The sequence below is a fragment of the Acomys minous genome (genome assembly GCF_964271855.1).
Source record: "Acomys minous genome assembly, contig: scaffold_24, whole genome shotgun sequence".
NCBI lineage: Eukaryota > Metazoa > Chordata > Mammalia > Rodentia > Muridae > Acomys > Acomys minous.
This window is the reverse complement of record NW_028182181.1, coordinates 118518-134258: the sequence shown is the minus strand read 5'-3', so window position 1 is coordinate 134258 and position 15741 is coordinate 118518. Positions and strand designations below refer to the sequence as shown.

Here is a 15741-nt window from a genome sequence, read left to right as displayed (position 1 = left end):
CCCGGCTTCATATGTCTCTTTCTTTATATTTTTGCCTGTTTGTAAGCCCACGTTTCATTGCTTATTCTTTATTAATGATTCAGTAAATTTTATGTGCATTTTTGTGTTGTTGTTTTATTTGTCCTGTTTTTTCCCATCCATGTCATTATTTTTATCTAAAAGCGAGCGCCACAGCATCTGGATGATGGTGCATTTTTCTTATAAGTTATACTCCTTTCTGTGTGACAGCACCTCAGCATTTAAACCAAAGAGAGCATTAAGAAACATAAAATGGCGGCGCACGCCTATTCTCCCGGCGCTTGGGAGGCAGAGGCCGGTGGATCTCCATGAGTTCCAGGACAGCCAGAGCTGTTGCACAGAGAAACCCTGTCTGGAATAACCACAAACATAAAAAATAAAAATAAGAAAAATAAAAATGCGTCAGGGTTGAAGAGCACTGGCTGCTCTTGGGAAAGTATAGCCTTCAGTCCCAGCAGCCACGTATTGGCTCACAACAATTTATGAGGAGACCTGGTGCCCTCTCCTGGCCCAGAGCTGGAGATACAGGCAGAACACTGCACACTTAATTCAGAACTCAAAGAGAACAGAAAAAGAAAAAACCAAAATGAAACGACGCAGCTGAGGGGGAGGTCTGGTGTTGCTCCTATGGTCTCATCTTTACTTTTTTTTGAGACAGGGTTTCTCTGTGTAGCCTTAGCTGTCCTGGACTCACTTCGTAGACCAAGGTGGCCTCGAACTCACAGTGATCCACCGGCCTTTGCCTCCCAAGTGCTGGGATTAAAGGCGTGCGCCACCATACCATACCCGGCAGCTGCGTGTGGGATTCTTTTAAGATTTTTTTATGCTTCTTTGTTTGTTTGTTTGTTTTCCGAGACAGGGTATCTCTGTGTAGCCTTGGCCATCCTGGACTCACTTTGTAGACCAGGCTGGACCTTGAACTCATAACAACCCTTTCTTTCCTTTTCCAGAAATGGACTGCTTCCTGATTTCAACTTAAGACAGTCACACTTCTAGGTCATTGTAGAGGGGACTACGAAGGACTCCAACCCATTTCACATAAATAGTACCCTGAACGAAAAGAACAAGCATCGGCTGCTCTGCCTTTTGATCTATCCAGTCTCTTGTGTATGTTTGGGCTTGTATGCGAACCCACACAATTCTTTCTACCATAAATTATATTCCAAAACAAATGTGTGTTTGTAGTACGGTTTTTTTTACACTTTTAATTTAAAGGGTACTTTCTAGGTCAGGGGTGAGAGGCTCCTCACAATCCCCCCCCCCCCCGTCCCCTCGTGTGCCTGCAAGTGCCCCTCTTCCGCCCTGCACCCCTTGCCCACCGTGCACGCGACCGTCTGTTCTGCCCCCACCCCGTGTGAATTGGATTTAAGTCCCTGCCATCTAAAGGGATGGTAAACACAGAGAACAGAGAAGATCACTTCGGAAATGTTTTTCCCCCCTGAGTTGTGGTGCCTCAGAATTCAAAGAAAGAGAGCATGAAGACAAAGCAAATGGGACTAGAGAGATGGATCGGTGGTGAGGTGCACTGTCGGCTCTTCCAAAGGACCTGGGTTGGATTCCCAACACCCACACGGCAGCTCAAAACTGTCTGTAACGACACTAGAAGGGATCTAACACATTCATACTGAATGATGCACAGAAAAAAATTAAAATAAGGCCGGGCGGTGGTGGCACATGCCAATAATCCCAGCACTTGGGAGGCAGAGGCAGTGGGATTGCCGTAAATTTTAGGACAGCGTGGTCTACCAAAGTAAGTAAGTCCAGGACAGTCAAGGCTACACAGAGAAACCCTAACGTGAAAAATGAATCCCTTGCCCCCGCCCAAAAGAAAGAAATAAAAAAATAATGAAATGAAATAAAGGTAAATAAAATGAAATGAACCATCTCAGAGGTCTGGTGTAACTCCTCAGTCTAAATTTTTTTGTTTCTTTTGGTTTGGTTTTGGTGTTGGTTCCTGAAGACAGCGTTTGTTTATGGAACCTTGGCTGTCCTGGACCCGCTGTGTAGATGAGGCTGGCCTCAAACTCACTACAGTCCACCTGTCTCTACCTCTCGAGTGCTGGGATTAAAAAAAGGCATGTGCCATCACCGTCTGGCTACACCTTTAATCCCAGCACTTGCGAGGCAGAGGCAGGCAGATCGCTGTGAGTTTAAGGCCAGTCTGTTCTATAAAGAGAGCCCAGGACAGGACAGCCAATGCTACACGGAGAAACCCTGTCTCAGGGTGGAGTGTGTGGGGGAGGTGGTAGTGGGAGACAGAAACGAAACAAAACAAAACACCAAAACTTGGCTGTTACACCTGCCAGGTGGGGAGGGAGAGCACCGCCCACCTCTGCCATGGCGGGGGCCAGTACTGGAGGGGTGAGGCCAATATTGCCCTTGCCATGGTATCATCCAGTGAGCACCACAGTGCCCGGGTGATGGTGTGTTGTTCTCATAAATTACACTCTTTTCTGTGTGACAGCACCTCAGCATTTAAACCAAAGAAGCATTACGCAAAATGAAATGGAGCCGGTCGGTGGAGGTGCATGTATGCCTGTAGTCTCAGAACTTGGGTGGCAGAGGCAGGCATGAGCTCCAGGGCAGTCAGAGCTGTTACACAGAGAAACCCTGTCTCGAAAAAACACAAAGAGAAATAAAAAGAAACAAAATAAAAGTAAAAAATTCCTCAGGAGGAGTTAAAAGCACTGGCTGCTCTTCCGATGGTCCTGAGAGGCAAGGAGAACACTCCACTCTTAATCCAGGAATCAATCTGAAACAGAGAGAGAAAAACAAAATGAAAGGCCCCAGCAAGAGTTAGGACTGGTATTGTTCCTATGGTCTCATTTTTAAGAGAGGGCTCATTTTTAGATAGGGCTCAATGGAAATCTGGCGTGTTCCATGGGTAGAAGGGGACCACGAGGATCTAAACTAGAAATGGTTTGTTAAAGTGTACACATGTGATTCTTCTAATACTTATATTCACCCTAGCATGCATGCGAATAAACACACATATTTGAAGATAAATAACAAAACAACCGATATTGTCTTTGTAACTGCACTCATCGGAGCTTTTCTTGTTTCATCGTGTGTGTGTGTGTGTGTGTGTGTGTGTGTGTGTGTGTGTGTGTGTGTGTTTGCGTGCGTGCGTGCACGCGCGCGCAAGCACGAGCATTCACGGGTGTTAAAAATTAATCCTCAGCTGAGTGATCAGTCACAGTCTATAGCTATGACCACCGCCTCTGACGTGCTGAGATTGGTTTTTGATCCCGTTCTTCCTTCTTTCCTTCCTACCTATCTCAATCCCAGCACCCATTTCTTTTCTCTTCAAGAAATGGACTGCTTCATGATGTCACCTTAAGTCTGTCACTTCTAGGTCATGATAGAGGGGTCTACGAAGGACCCCAAACCATTTCACATAAATAGTACCCTGAACGTTAAGAACAGACATCGGCTGCTCTGTCTTTTGGTCTCATTGGTCTCCTGTTCATGTTTGAGCCTGTATGTGAACGCACACATTCTTTCCACTGTAAATTATATTACAAAAAAATGACTGCTTGTAGTGGTCTTTTGTTGTTGTTGTTGTTGTTATTTGTTTGTTGGTTGCTTGGTTATTTACTTTATTTTTTCTTCTTCTCTTTTTTATTGAAAGGATGGGTATAGTTTCTATATCAGGAGAGAGAGCCTCCTCACACAATTCTCTCTCTCTCTCTCTCTCTCTCTCTCTCTCTCTCTCTCTCTCTACCTCCCAAATTCTCGTGCTGGGTATAGAATCACATTGATTTTCTGGGCTGGTTATAGAGTCACTTCTGCATTGCTAATAAATAGATTCAATACTCACTGATGACTAATAAACATTAGAAGGTAGCTGGCACTACCTAGACGAGTCGGCCTGATTCTGCTGTGATCAAATGAGGGAACTATGGGGATTGGTATCCATTTTTCTGTCTGTGTGTCTATTATCTCTCTATCTATCTCTCTATCTCTCTATCTATCTATCTATGTCTGTCTGTATGTATGTATCTAACATCTATGTATTTATGTATTAGTATAGTATGGAGAATACATTAAATAAAGGACTAGTTTAATCTTTTAAAATGTTTGAGTAAAGAATTAAATATTTAGCCAGGCATGGTGGCACACACCTTTAATCCTATCTATCTATCTATCTATCTATCTATCTATCTATCATCGATGTATTTACTTACTTATTTATCAACTTACACAGTGTTTAAATTATTTTGGAGACAGAGTCTTTCTATGTATTCCTGTCTGTCTTGAAAATCGCTGTATATACTGACTTAGTTTGGAACTAGAACTTTTCTTGGGTTAAAGAAATTGTAGTTTTTTGTTTGTTTGCTTGCTTGCTTGCTTGCTTGTTTGTTTGTTTCCAGACAAGGTTTCTCACGTAGCCTTGCTTGTCCTGGACTTGCAAGTGCAAGTGATTCTCTCGCCTCTGTCTCCCAAGTGCTGGGATTAAAGGCAAAGTAAAACAAACCAAAAACAAAGCCAGGCATGGCATGGTGGTGCAGGACTTTTATCCCAGCATTCAGGAGGCAGAGGCAGGCAGATCGCTGTGAGTTTAAGGCCAGCCTGGTCTACAAAGGGAGCCCATGACTGGATAGCCAATGCTACACAGAGAAACCCTGTCTCTGGGTGGAGGGTGTGGGGGTGGTGGTAGTAGGAGACAGAAACAAAACAAAACAAAACAAAACACCAAAACTTGGCTGTCACACCCGCCTGGTAGAGATGGAGAGCACCGCCCACCTCTGCCAGGGCTCATGACAGTACTGGAGGGGCGGGGCCAATATTACAATTACGATGGTATCATCCAGGGAGCAGCACAGCACCCGAATTATGGTGTGTTGTTCTCATAAATTACACTCTGTTCTGTGTGACAGCACCTCAGCATATAAACAAAAGAGAGCATTATGCAAAATGAAATGGAGCCAGGTGGTTCTGGAGCATGCATGCCTGTTGTCTTAGAACGGGGGAGGCAGAGGCAGGCGTGAGCTCCAGGGCAGTCAGAGCTGTTACACAGTGAAACCCTGTCTCGAAAAACTACAAAAAGAAATAAAAAGAAATGAAATAAAAGTAAAAAATGCCTCAGGAGGGGTTAAAAGCACTGGCTGCTCTTCCAAAAGTCAGAACTGAGGCAATGATTAAGAGGGAAGGCCGGGGACATTCATATTGCACCGTTAGAGGTGAAATTCTTGGACTGGCACAAGAAGCACCAGAGCAAAAGCATTTGCCAAGAATGTTTTCATTAATCAAGAACGAAAGTCGGAGGTTCGAAGACGATCAGATACCTTTGTAGTTCTGACCATAAATGATCCCGACTGGCGATGTGGCGGCGGTATTCCCATGACCTGCCAGGCAGCTTCCGGGAAACCAAAGTCTTTGGGTTCCGGAGGGAGTATGGTTGCAAAGCTGAAACTTAAAGGAATTGATGGAAGGGCACCACCAGTAGTGGAGCCTGCGGCTTAATTTGACTAAACACGGGAAACCTTACCTGGCCTGGACACGAACAGGATTGACAGATTGATAGCTCTTTCTCGATTCCGAGGGTGGTGGTGCATGGCCGTTCTTAGTTGGTGGAGCGATTTGTCTGGTTAATTCCGATAACGAACGAGACTCTGGCATGCTAACTAGTTACGCGACCCCTGAGTGGTCGGGGTCCCCCAACTTCTTAGAGGGACAAGTGGCATTCAGCCACCCAAGATTGAGCAATGACAGGTCTGTGATGCCCTTAGATGTCGGGGCTGCACGCAAGCTACACTGACTGGCTCAGCGTGTGTCTACCCTAAGCTGGCAGGCGTGGGTAACCCGTTGAACCCCATTCGTGATGGGGATCGGGGATTGCAATTATTTCCCATGAACGAGGAATTCCCAGTAAGTGCAGGTCATAAGCTTGCGTTGATTAAGTCGCTGCCCTTTGTACACACTGCCCATCGCTACTACCGATTGGATGGTTTAGTGAGGCCCTCGGATCGGACCCGCCCGGGTCGGCCCAAGGCCCTGGCGGAGCGCTGAGAAGGCGGTCGAACTTGACTATCTAGAGGAAGTAAAAGTCATAACAAGGTTTCCGTAGGTGAACATGCAGAAGGATCATTAAGGAGAGGCACAGGTCGGCAGGCCGTGTCCATCAGTCTGTCTGTCTTTGTCACTCCTCGCCGGGAGGCGCGTGTCCCGGGTCGCATCTCCTGCTGCCGTGTGCATGGTTGGTTGGTCGGTCCTCTGTGATTTGAAAGGAGGGAAGAGGAAAGAGGATGGTGAGGAGGCGGGGCGCGTTGCCATCTGTTGTGGGGGCAGAAGCCCTTGCCGTTCCCGTCCCGCTCTAGTGCTCGTCTGCCATCTCTTTTCTCTTTCTGCTTCTTCCCCTGGGTAACCAACCCCGCCCACTCATTTCGTGCTGCGACCCGTGGGCCGCCCCTCTTTCTCATCCTGCTCGTCACCACCCATGGCGGTGGTGCGTGTCTATGTCGTGGTTGTGGTGGGGGGCGCTGTCCTGTCTCATCTCAGCCGTCTACGCCTCGACTCTGGCTTTACCACGCCCAGAGCGTGTCGCATGTGGTCAGAGATGGCCGCGATGGGTCCAGCATCCCTCCCCTCCCGGGCTTTCTGACCTTGCGTGTCCTCCCCGAACCTTTCCGGGTACCTGGCTGTTGCGTTCCGGCGCGCAGGTTTAAAGACCCCTGGGGAGGTCACCTCTCAGCCCACAGGAGGGGGGGGTCGGCGGGGCCTGTAGGGAGTTGGCCTGTGGGTGTGAGGTCCTTCTCTCCCTCCCGTGGCTCTCTCAGACTCTTGCCCTCTTTCCCCCTTCTGTGGGATTATGACTGAACGCTCTAAGTTATAATCCCGCCCAGGCAGAATGATATGGCAGCGCCGAGGTAGCCTCAGTTGGCTCCGGATAGCCGGGTCCCCGTCCGTCCCCACTGGCGATCCATCGTCGTTGATGTCGCATGTGCGCCCTCTCCCGGGGGTGTCGCCAACGGCCGGCCGGCGGTCTTCCCCGCCGCACGTTGGGACCGGGGTCTGGTGCGGAGAGCCATTCGTCCCGGGAAACGGGGCGCAGCTGGAAAGGGGGCCACCCTCTCGCCTGTCACATCAGTGCAAGTTCCTGTGGAACCTGGCGCTAAACCAATCATATACGACCTGCTTCTGGGTTGGGGTTTCTATGTTGCAGAGAAGCTCCCTTGCTGTTATCTACTGAAAGTCAGCCCTGGACACAAGGGTTTGTCTCGCCTGCCCGTCCGCCCCACTCTCACTCCCCCTGTCTCCCGAATGACGGGTTCCCGTTTTTCCCCTCCGCATCTCCGGGAGAAAGCGACCCCTGCCCGCGTCGCCGCAGCCGCCTCTTCTTGCCTGCCCCCACTCCGACCCTGGCCAAGCCGGGGTGTGAGGTGAAGGCGGTGGTAGCAGTGTGACCGCTGGGGGGGGGCGGGGTAGGCTTTATCCATTTTACCTTGCTCCTGCCCCGACCCGCCTGGAGGTTGGGGATCACACCGCCCTTCTCCCCAGAGACCGGGTAGACCAGTAGTCCCACGCGGGGAGTCGTGTGCTCTCATTTGGGACACCTCAGGTCGACCAGATGTCCCTTCTGGACTTTTTTTTTTTAAATAATATATATATATATATATATATATATATATATATATATATATATATATACACACACAACTGATGCGAGTCCTATAACCATGGAGGTCGACCAGTTGTCCCTTTCAAGGGATGCGGGTCATAACCTAAAACTATGGAAGTCGACCAGTTGTCCCTTCTGCCTAACCGCGGATGTTTGATGAAGTTTGGTTTGTTTGTTTGTTTTCCCATGCCACTGGGGGGAGGGGGACGGGTGGGCTATTAATTAATTAATTAATTTACTTATTTGTTTATTTATTTACTTGTTTATTTGTGTGTTTGTTTATTCATTCATTTGCCTATCTTTCTATCCATTTATTTATTTATCTGTTTATTTGTTTATCTATTTATCAAGCTATCTATTTGTTTATCTATCTATCTATCTATCAATCTATCTATCCTATGCTTGTCTATCTGCAGATATATATATAGGGCCGGCCAGAAGAGTGCACCAGATATGTTTCTCCTCCTCCTCCTTCACCTCCTCCTCCTCCTCCTCCTGGAGCCATTTATCAATAAATATGTGGTTAATTACTCAGTCTGTGAAGATCGAACTTTCTTTCCTTCTTTCTTTCTTTCTTTCTATTTATCTGTCTATCTATCTATCTGCACCTGCAGGCAAGAAGAGGGCACCATAATCTTTCTCTACCTCCTCCAGGAGCTATTTTATTTATTTACTTATTCATTCATTCATTCATTCATTCATTACTTTCTCTATGTTTATCTGAAGGCCAGAAGAAGACACCAGATCGCCTTGAAGAGAGGTCCAGTGTTAACTCCAAAAATGGCAGACTACCATAGTTTTCTGTTTTGTTCCAGGTCTGATCACAGATGCGCGCTCCCACCCATTACTGTGGGGGGGGGAGGTGATGTCATTTGCTGGAGGTGGGGAAGAGAAATAGGGAGGAGACATTGGGAAGCATTGTGTTACCTAAAACTTTGTGTGTTAGATGCAGGTCTCTCCCCCCTCCCCCACCTCTCTCTCTCTCTCTCTCTCTCTCTCTCTCTCTCTCTCTCTCCCCTTCCTGTCCGCATTTGTGGAATGGACACTTGCTTTATGGGTCCCAACTTGACAGCTGTTTTCTCTGCTTGCTTTTTTGCCTCCATGTAGGAGGGAGAGGCCAGAAGGAAGATTCTTCTTGGAGAAAATAGCCAGCCCATCTGGACTGACATATGAAACTTCATCCTCACAGCATAAGAAGACAACCCTCCCCTCCTGACCCATAGCTGGTACTCTCCCTACCTCCCAGCCCTCTTTCACTAACCCTGACTCAATAAAATAATGTGAATAAATGGATAAAGAATTAGTTTCCAGGTATTTATTTGTTTCTCAGCTTGTCTGGCTGTGCGTGCATCTGTGGACTACTGGTACTCACGAGGCGTCTGTCAGAACACCCGGTACTCTTAACTGCTGAGACATGATTCTCCTGGTGCATGAGTTCAGTTTGCTTTCAGAGGGAATGTTTTAGAACTCGCCCCCCCAAGAAAAGGAAAACAACAACAACAACAACAACAACAACAACAACAACAACAACAAACCCTCACTCGCTCCAGTTGAAGATATGGTCTTTAATGTTTACTTAGAAAGAACCACCTCTGACTCCTCTAGTCTTCCTCTAGCAATGTAATCCCACAATGTGAGGATAAAAATCAAAGGAAGGCTTTGCTTGACTCACTGTTTCTTTAATAAGTAAAGAGGAACACCCACCCCACCCCTCAAACACACACACACACCTCTTTGCAGACTGGTTAGTGTCCACTTCTTCCTGAAGAAAAGTGATTTTTCTACCCTTTTAGGAGGGGTGGGGGGTGGGAGGGTTCAAGACAGAGGTTTCCTCTGTGTGACAGCTCCTGGAAGTCACTCTGTAGACCAGGCTCACGGAGATCTACCTGCCTCTGCCTCCAGACTGAGTGCTGGCTAGACTTTCCACTGTCTTAAGGCACAAGATGTGTGGAGAAAGCTGCCCCATTTATAGCTCTCATTTTGATTACGGGGGGGGGGGGTGGATCTTTACCAGTGGAGACCAAGATAGGTTAAGTCCTCCTGGTGTTGAGAGAGACCTGTTCCTGTTCCTGTTCCTGTTGGGTCACATACCTATATTTTTGTTTCAGGCACACCAGCCACATCATCATTTCAGGGCTAGGGTTTGGTTTTTGTATTTTATTTTATTTCATGAATGAGAAACTCTTTGGCTCGGCTGCGCACAACTGCCAGGCATGCCGAGGGCCATCTTGTTCAAGGAGCTCATTAGCCATGTGGGCTTTCTTGGAGGTGATCCTGTACTGTGATGCACCTCCAAAATTGCTTCCGACTTCTGAGAACAAGGCAGGCATGAAAGTGTCAGATAACCTTAGACCTGGAGTTAAAGACAGACAGGTGGGAGCTGCCATGTGGGAGCTGAGAATTGAGCAGACAGTGCTCTTAACCACTGAGCCGTCTCTCTCCAGCCCCCACCCATCTTTGTTTTTCTTTTTCTTTTCTCAGTTTCTTTTAACCAAGCACACTCCCGATGGATGAAAGTGTACAGTTGGCTTAGACACTCGCTGCCTGAGGGTTTCAAGACTGACTGACTGTTTGTTCCATTAGGTTTGCGGAGGGGCAGGGCTCTCAATTTAATCAATTTTTAATTTCCTACCATGCCTTCCAATCATAGTTTCCTATCCCCAAACTCATCATGGTCTATATACAACCCATTGAGGCTTCATTGTCCTCCTATGGCCCAGATGCATGGCAGGCCCTGCTACTTGGTTTCCTTTGGTTTGGTTTGACACAGACAGACAGACATACAGGCAAGCAGGCAGGCAGGCTGGCTGGCTGACCGGCTGGCCTCGAACTCACAGTGATCTGTCTGCCTCTACCTCCGGGGTGCTGGGAATTCAAGGAAGGCAGGCAGGCATGCCTTGCTTTTTGAAAAGTTTGAAAATCAGGCACCACACATAAGAGCCATTTGGCTATTCTTTGAAAACGGACACTTTTCTTAGGAACACAAAGTTTAACCCAAAGTACATAGAAGGAATGGTATAACAACTTAGAATTGCTTACGTACAGAGAAAATGCTTTCCTTTTTCTCGATTTTGGTTCCATTTTTTCCCATTTATTTATTTATTTATTTATTCATTTATTTATTTTTGGATTTTTTTTTGAGGCAGGGTCTCTCTGTGTAGCCTTGGCTGTCCTGGATTCGCTTTTTAGACCAGGCTGGCCTCGAACTCACAGCGATCCACCTGCCTCTGCCTCCTGAGTGCTAGGATTAAAGGTGTGTGCTACCACGCCCGGCCAGTTTTTTCTTTTAGTCAAGATCTCTCTCTCTCTTTCTCCCCCCCACCTTCTTGTGCTGGATATAGAATCACATTTTCTGTGCTGGTTATAGAGTCACTACTGCATTGCTAATAAATAGATTAAGTACTGAATGATGACTAATAAACATTAGAAGGTAGCTGGCACTCCCTAGACCAGGCTGCCTGACTCTGTGGTGATCAAATGAGGGAACTATGAGGATTGGCCTCCATTTGTCTGTCTCTGTGTGTATTATCTTTCTATCTCTGTATCTCTCTCTATATCTATCTATGTATCTATGGGTGTATGTGTGTATGTATCTAACATCTGTGTATTTATGTATTAGTATAGTACGGAGAATACACTAAATAAATGACTAGTATAATCTTTTAAAATATTTGAGTAAAAAATTAAATATTTAGCCAGGCATGGTGGCACACACCCTTAATCCTATCTATCTATCTATCTATCTATCTATCTATCTATCTATCTATCGATCAATCTATCATCGATGTATTTACTTACTTACTTATCTACTTACACAGTGTTTAAATTATTTTGGAGACAGAGTCTCTCTCTATATTCCTCTCTGTCTTGAAAATCGCTGTGTATACTGACCAAGTTTGGAACTAGAACTTTTCTTGGGTTAAAGAAATTGTTTTTTGTTTGCTTGCTTGCTTGCTTGCTTGTTTGTTTCCAGACAAGGTTTCTCATGTAGCCTTGCCTGTCTTGGACATGCAAGTGCAAGTGATTCTCTCGCCTCTGTCTCCCAAGTGCTGGGTGAAAGGCAAAGGAAAACAAAACCAAAAACAAAGCCAGGCATGGCATGGTGGTGCAGGCCTTTAATCCCAGCACTCTGGAGGCAGAGGCAGGCAGATCGCTGTGAGTTTAAGGCCAGCCTGGTCTACAAAAGGAGCCCCAGACTGGGCAGCCAACGCTACACAGAGAAACCCTGTCTCTGGGCCGAGGGTGTGGGGGTGGTGGTAGTGGGAGACAGAAACAAAACAGAACAAAACCCCAAAGCTTGGTTCTTACACCTGCCCAGTGGAGCAGGAGAGCCTCGCCCCCCTCTCTATGGCCGGTGCCAGTACTGGAGGGATTGGGCCAATATTGCCCTTGCGATGGTATCATCCACAGAGCACCACTGCGCCTGGATGATGTTGTGTTGTTCTCATAAATTACACTCTTTTCTGCGTGACAGCGCCTCAGCATTTAAACCAAAGAGAACATTACTCAAAATGAAATGGTATTCCCATGACCTGCCGGGCAGCTTCCCGGAAACCAAATTCTTTGGGTTCCAGGGGGAGTATGGTTGCAAAGCTGAAACTTAAAGGAATTGATGGAAGGGCACCACCAGGAGTGGAGCCTGCGGCTTAATTTGACTCAACACATGAAACCTTACCCGGCCCGGACATGGACAGGATTGACAGATTGATAGCTCTTTCTTGATTCCATGGGTGGTGGTGCATGGCCGTTCTTAGTTGGTGGAGCGATTTTTCTGGTTAATTCTGATAACAAACGAGACTCTGGCATGCTAACTAGTTACGCAACCCCCAAGCGGTCGGCGTCCCCCAACTTCTTAGAGGGACAAGTGGCGTTCAGCCACCAGAGATTGAGCAATAATAAGTCTGTGATGCCCTTAGATGTCCGGGGCTGCATGCGCGCTACACTCTCTGGCTCAGTGTGTTCCTACCCTAAGCTGGCAGGCACGGGTAACCCGTTGAACCCCATTTGTGACAGGGATCAGGGATTGCAATTATTCCCCATGAACGAGGAATTCCCAGTAAGTGTGGGTCATAAGCTTGCATTGATTAAGTCCCTGCCCTTTGTACACACTGCCTGTCGCTACTACCGATTGGCCGGTTTAGTGAGGCCCTCCGATCGGCCCCATCGGGGTCGGCCCAAGGCCCTGGCGGAGCGCTGAGAAGACGTTCGAACTTGACTATCTAGAGGAAGTAAAAGTCGTAACAAAGTTTTCGTAGGTGAACCTGCAGAAGGATCATTAAGGAGAGGCGCCGGTCGGCTGGCCATGCCCGTCTGTCCGTTCGTCCGTCCGTCTTTGTTTCTCCCCGCCAGGAGGCGCGTGTCCCAGGTCGCATCGGCTGCTGCCGCATGTGGTCGGTCTTGGTCGTTCGGTCCTCTGGGTTGAAAGAAGGAGGGAAGAGGAAAGAGGTAGAGGATGGTGAGGAGGCGGGGCACGTTGCCGTCTGTTGTGGGGTGGGCAGCCCTTGCCATTCCCGGCCCTCTCTCACAATCCTCTCCCATCTCTTCGCTCCTTCTGCTTCTTCCCTGGGGTGGCCGACCCTGCATGCTAGGTGCCTGCCGCGACCCGCGGGCAGCCCCTTTTTCCCGTCCGGCTCGTCTCCTCCCGTGGCGGTGGTGCCAGTCTATGTCATGGTTGTGGTGGGGGGCGCTTTCGCGTCTCATCTCGGCCGCCTACGCGGTGGCTCCGGCTTTACCGAGCCTAGAGTGTGTTGCATGCGGTCGGCGATGGCCGCGGTGGGTCCGGCATCCATCTCCTCCTGGCTTTTCTGACCTCGAGTGTCCTCCCCGAACCTTTCCGAGTACCTGGCTGTCGCGTTCAGGTGCGCAGGTTTAAAGACCCCGTGGAAATCGCCTCTCTGCCCCCAGGGTAGGGGGGAGGCGGCGGGGCCCGTAGGGAGTCGGCCTGGGGGTGTGTGAGGTCCCTCTATCCCTCCAGCGGCTCTCTCAGACTCTTGCCCGCTTTCAGCCTTCCAGGGACGCTCCCCAGGCCGTGGTTGCGGGTTGGGGTGGGAGCCTCCCCTTTGGGCGTCCGTGGGCCTCTTGCAGCTGTGCCTGGCTTGCCGTCCTGGCTTCCCGTGTCATGGGCGCCTCGACCGTGTTCGCTGGGCGGGTCCCGTGTTGCTGTGTGTGTGTGTGGTTCTTTTCCCGTTCCGTCTAACCGACCCATCCCCCAGAGTTCGTGTTCCTTCTGTTTTGCTCTTGCTGGCCGGCCCGAGGCGAGCCCTCTCTCCCGGTGTGGGGGGCGGGGCACTGTGATGTGAGCGAGGGACTCCCGTCTCTCCCACATGCCCTACGAAAAACTCGTACGATTCTTAGCGGTGGATCACTCGGCTCGTGCGGCGATGAAGAACACAGCTAGCTGCGAGAATTAATGTGAATTGCAGGACACATTTATCATTGACACTTCGAACGCACTTGCGGCCCTGGGTTCCTCCCAGGGATACGCCTGTCTGAGTGTTGCTTGACAATCAATCGCAAAACCCCTTCGGTGTCCGTCTCTGAGGGGTGGGTTCGCGTGGCTGTGGGTTTGTTTGCAGGGTCCCCGACTCCGGGCCCTCCGTCCGCAGAAGTTCAGACGTGTGGGGTGGTTGTCGGCGTGCCGCCATCGCCGCTTTCCGGCCTCCGTGCAGAGGAGAGCGTGAAGAAAGGCCGCAAAGCTTCGAGAGGCAAGGTGGTGGGAAAGGAAGGGGGGTCGCTGGCGGTCTTCCCATGTCCCCGGTGTCTGTGTTGACGGCCGTGTGGCAGTGTGAGCGGTCACGCGTTGGCGGTGATGGAGGTCGTGGTCCAGGTTAGACCTCTCTAGGCGGGGTCGTCGTACCCTTGGAGTCATCAGGGTCCGGATCTCGGCCCTCTGCGTTCTCCTTCGTCTTCTGCCACCGTGTCTGCCCGACATCTCATGCGGCCACGCCGGTCCCCGGGTTTGGGTTCCTGCCCCACGCACCCCTTAGCCATCTGGGAGCATTGTCATGCCGCCCGAGTCCGTAAGGTTGGCCGAGCCCGTGCCGAGGCTGCGCCATCGGTCTGTGCTCCCTGGACCGGCCCCGCCACCTTCTCTGTCTTTCCTCTGCCCGGGGGTTGTCCCCCTCCAGTGAGGGTCCTGCAGGACGCCGCAGTCTATTCCTTTGCTGATGCAAGCGCTCCCCGGGGGATGGGGTCAGGTAGAGGCTGCGCGTGTCGGCCCCGTCTCCGTGCCACGTTGCGTGCCCTGGGACCCCAGCCACTCACCAAAGCGAGGTCGCCAGCTCGTGTTCCTGCTTCGCCGCCGCCTCCACCTCCGCGCTCTTCCCTTCGATCTTCTTGCTCTTTCTCTCGCGGACCCCTCAGACGTGTGTCATGGAGGGCGGGCGGGGTGGTGGAGAAGAAAGGGGCCTCGGTCCCTTTCCCGTGGCCGCCGCCCCTCTCCTGCCACACCGTGTCCTCTCCCTCTGGCTCCGCGACCTTAGATCAGAGGTGGCAACCCGCTGAATTTAAGCATATTAGTCAGCATAGGAAAAGAAACTAACCAGGATTCCCTCAGTAATGGCGAGTGAACAGGGAAGAGCCCAGTGCCGAATCCCCGCCACTCGGCGTGGCACAGGAAATGTGGTGTACAAAAGACCCACTTCCCGGCGCCCCTTGTGGGGGGCCCAATCCTTCTGATCAAGGCCCAGCCCGTGGACGGCATGAGGCCGGTAGCGGCCCCCAGCACGCAGGGTCCGGGTCTTCCCGGAGTAGGGTTGCTTGGGAATGCAGCCCAAAGCGGGTGGTAAACTCCATCTAAGGCTAAATACCGGCAGGAGACCTATAGTCAACAAGTACCGTAAGGGAAATTTGAAAAGAATTTTGAAGAGAGAGGTCAACAGGGAGTGAAAGCGTTAAGAGGTAAATGGGATGAGGTCCGTGCAGTCCGCCCGGAGGATTCAACCCTGCAGCGCGCGCCTGGCCACGCCAGTGGCTCCTGGCGGATCTTTCCTTCTCCCTGTTCCTCCTGACCCCTCCACCCAAGTGTCAACCCCTTTCCCTGTCTCCCCGCGTCCTTGGCAGCCCTGGGGGGCGGCGCACGGGCGGGGCCGGGGTGGGGTCGT

General features: G+C 50.0%; 2 long non-coding RNA genes across 2 annotated transcripts in view; one reads left to right on the top strand and one right to left on the bottom strand.

Moving 5' to 3' along the window:
• LOC311591746 overlaps positions 1 to 5686 on the bottom strand; it is a 167087-nt gene extending 161401 nt beyond the window's left edge. Inside the window, exon 1 of the long non-coding RNA XR_014777181.1 lies at positions 5435 to 5686. This is a non-coding gene — a long non-coding RNA (uncharacterized lncRNA). The remainder of the gene's footprint in view (positions 1 to 5434) is intronic.
• LOC311591745 overlaps positions 1 to 15455 on the top strand; it is a 153985-nt gene extending 138530 nt beyond the window's left edge. The window contains exon 2 of the long non-coding RNA XR_014777180.1: positions 15128 to 15455. This is a non-coding gene — a long non-coding RNA (uncharacterized lncRNA). The remainder of the gene's footprint in view (positions 1 to 15127) is intronic.
• The last annotated feature ends 286 nt before the right edge of the window (positions 15456 to 15741 follow it).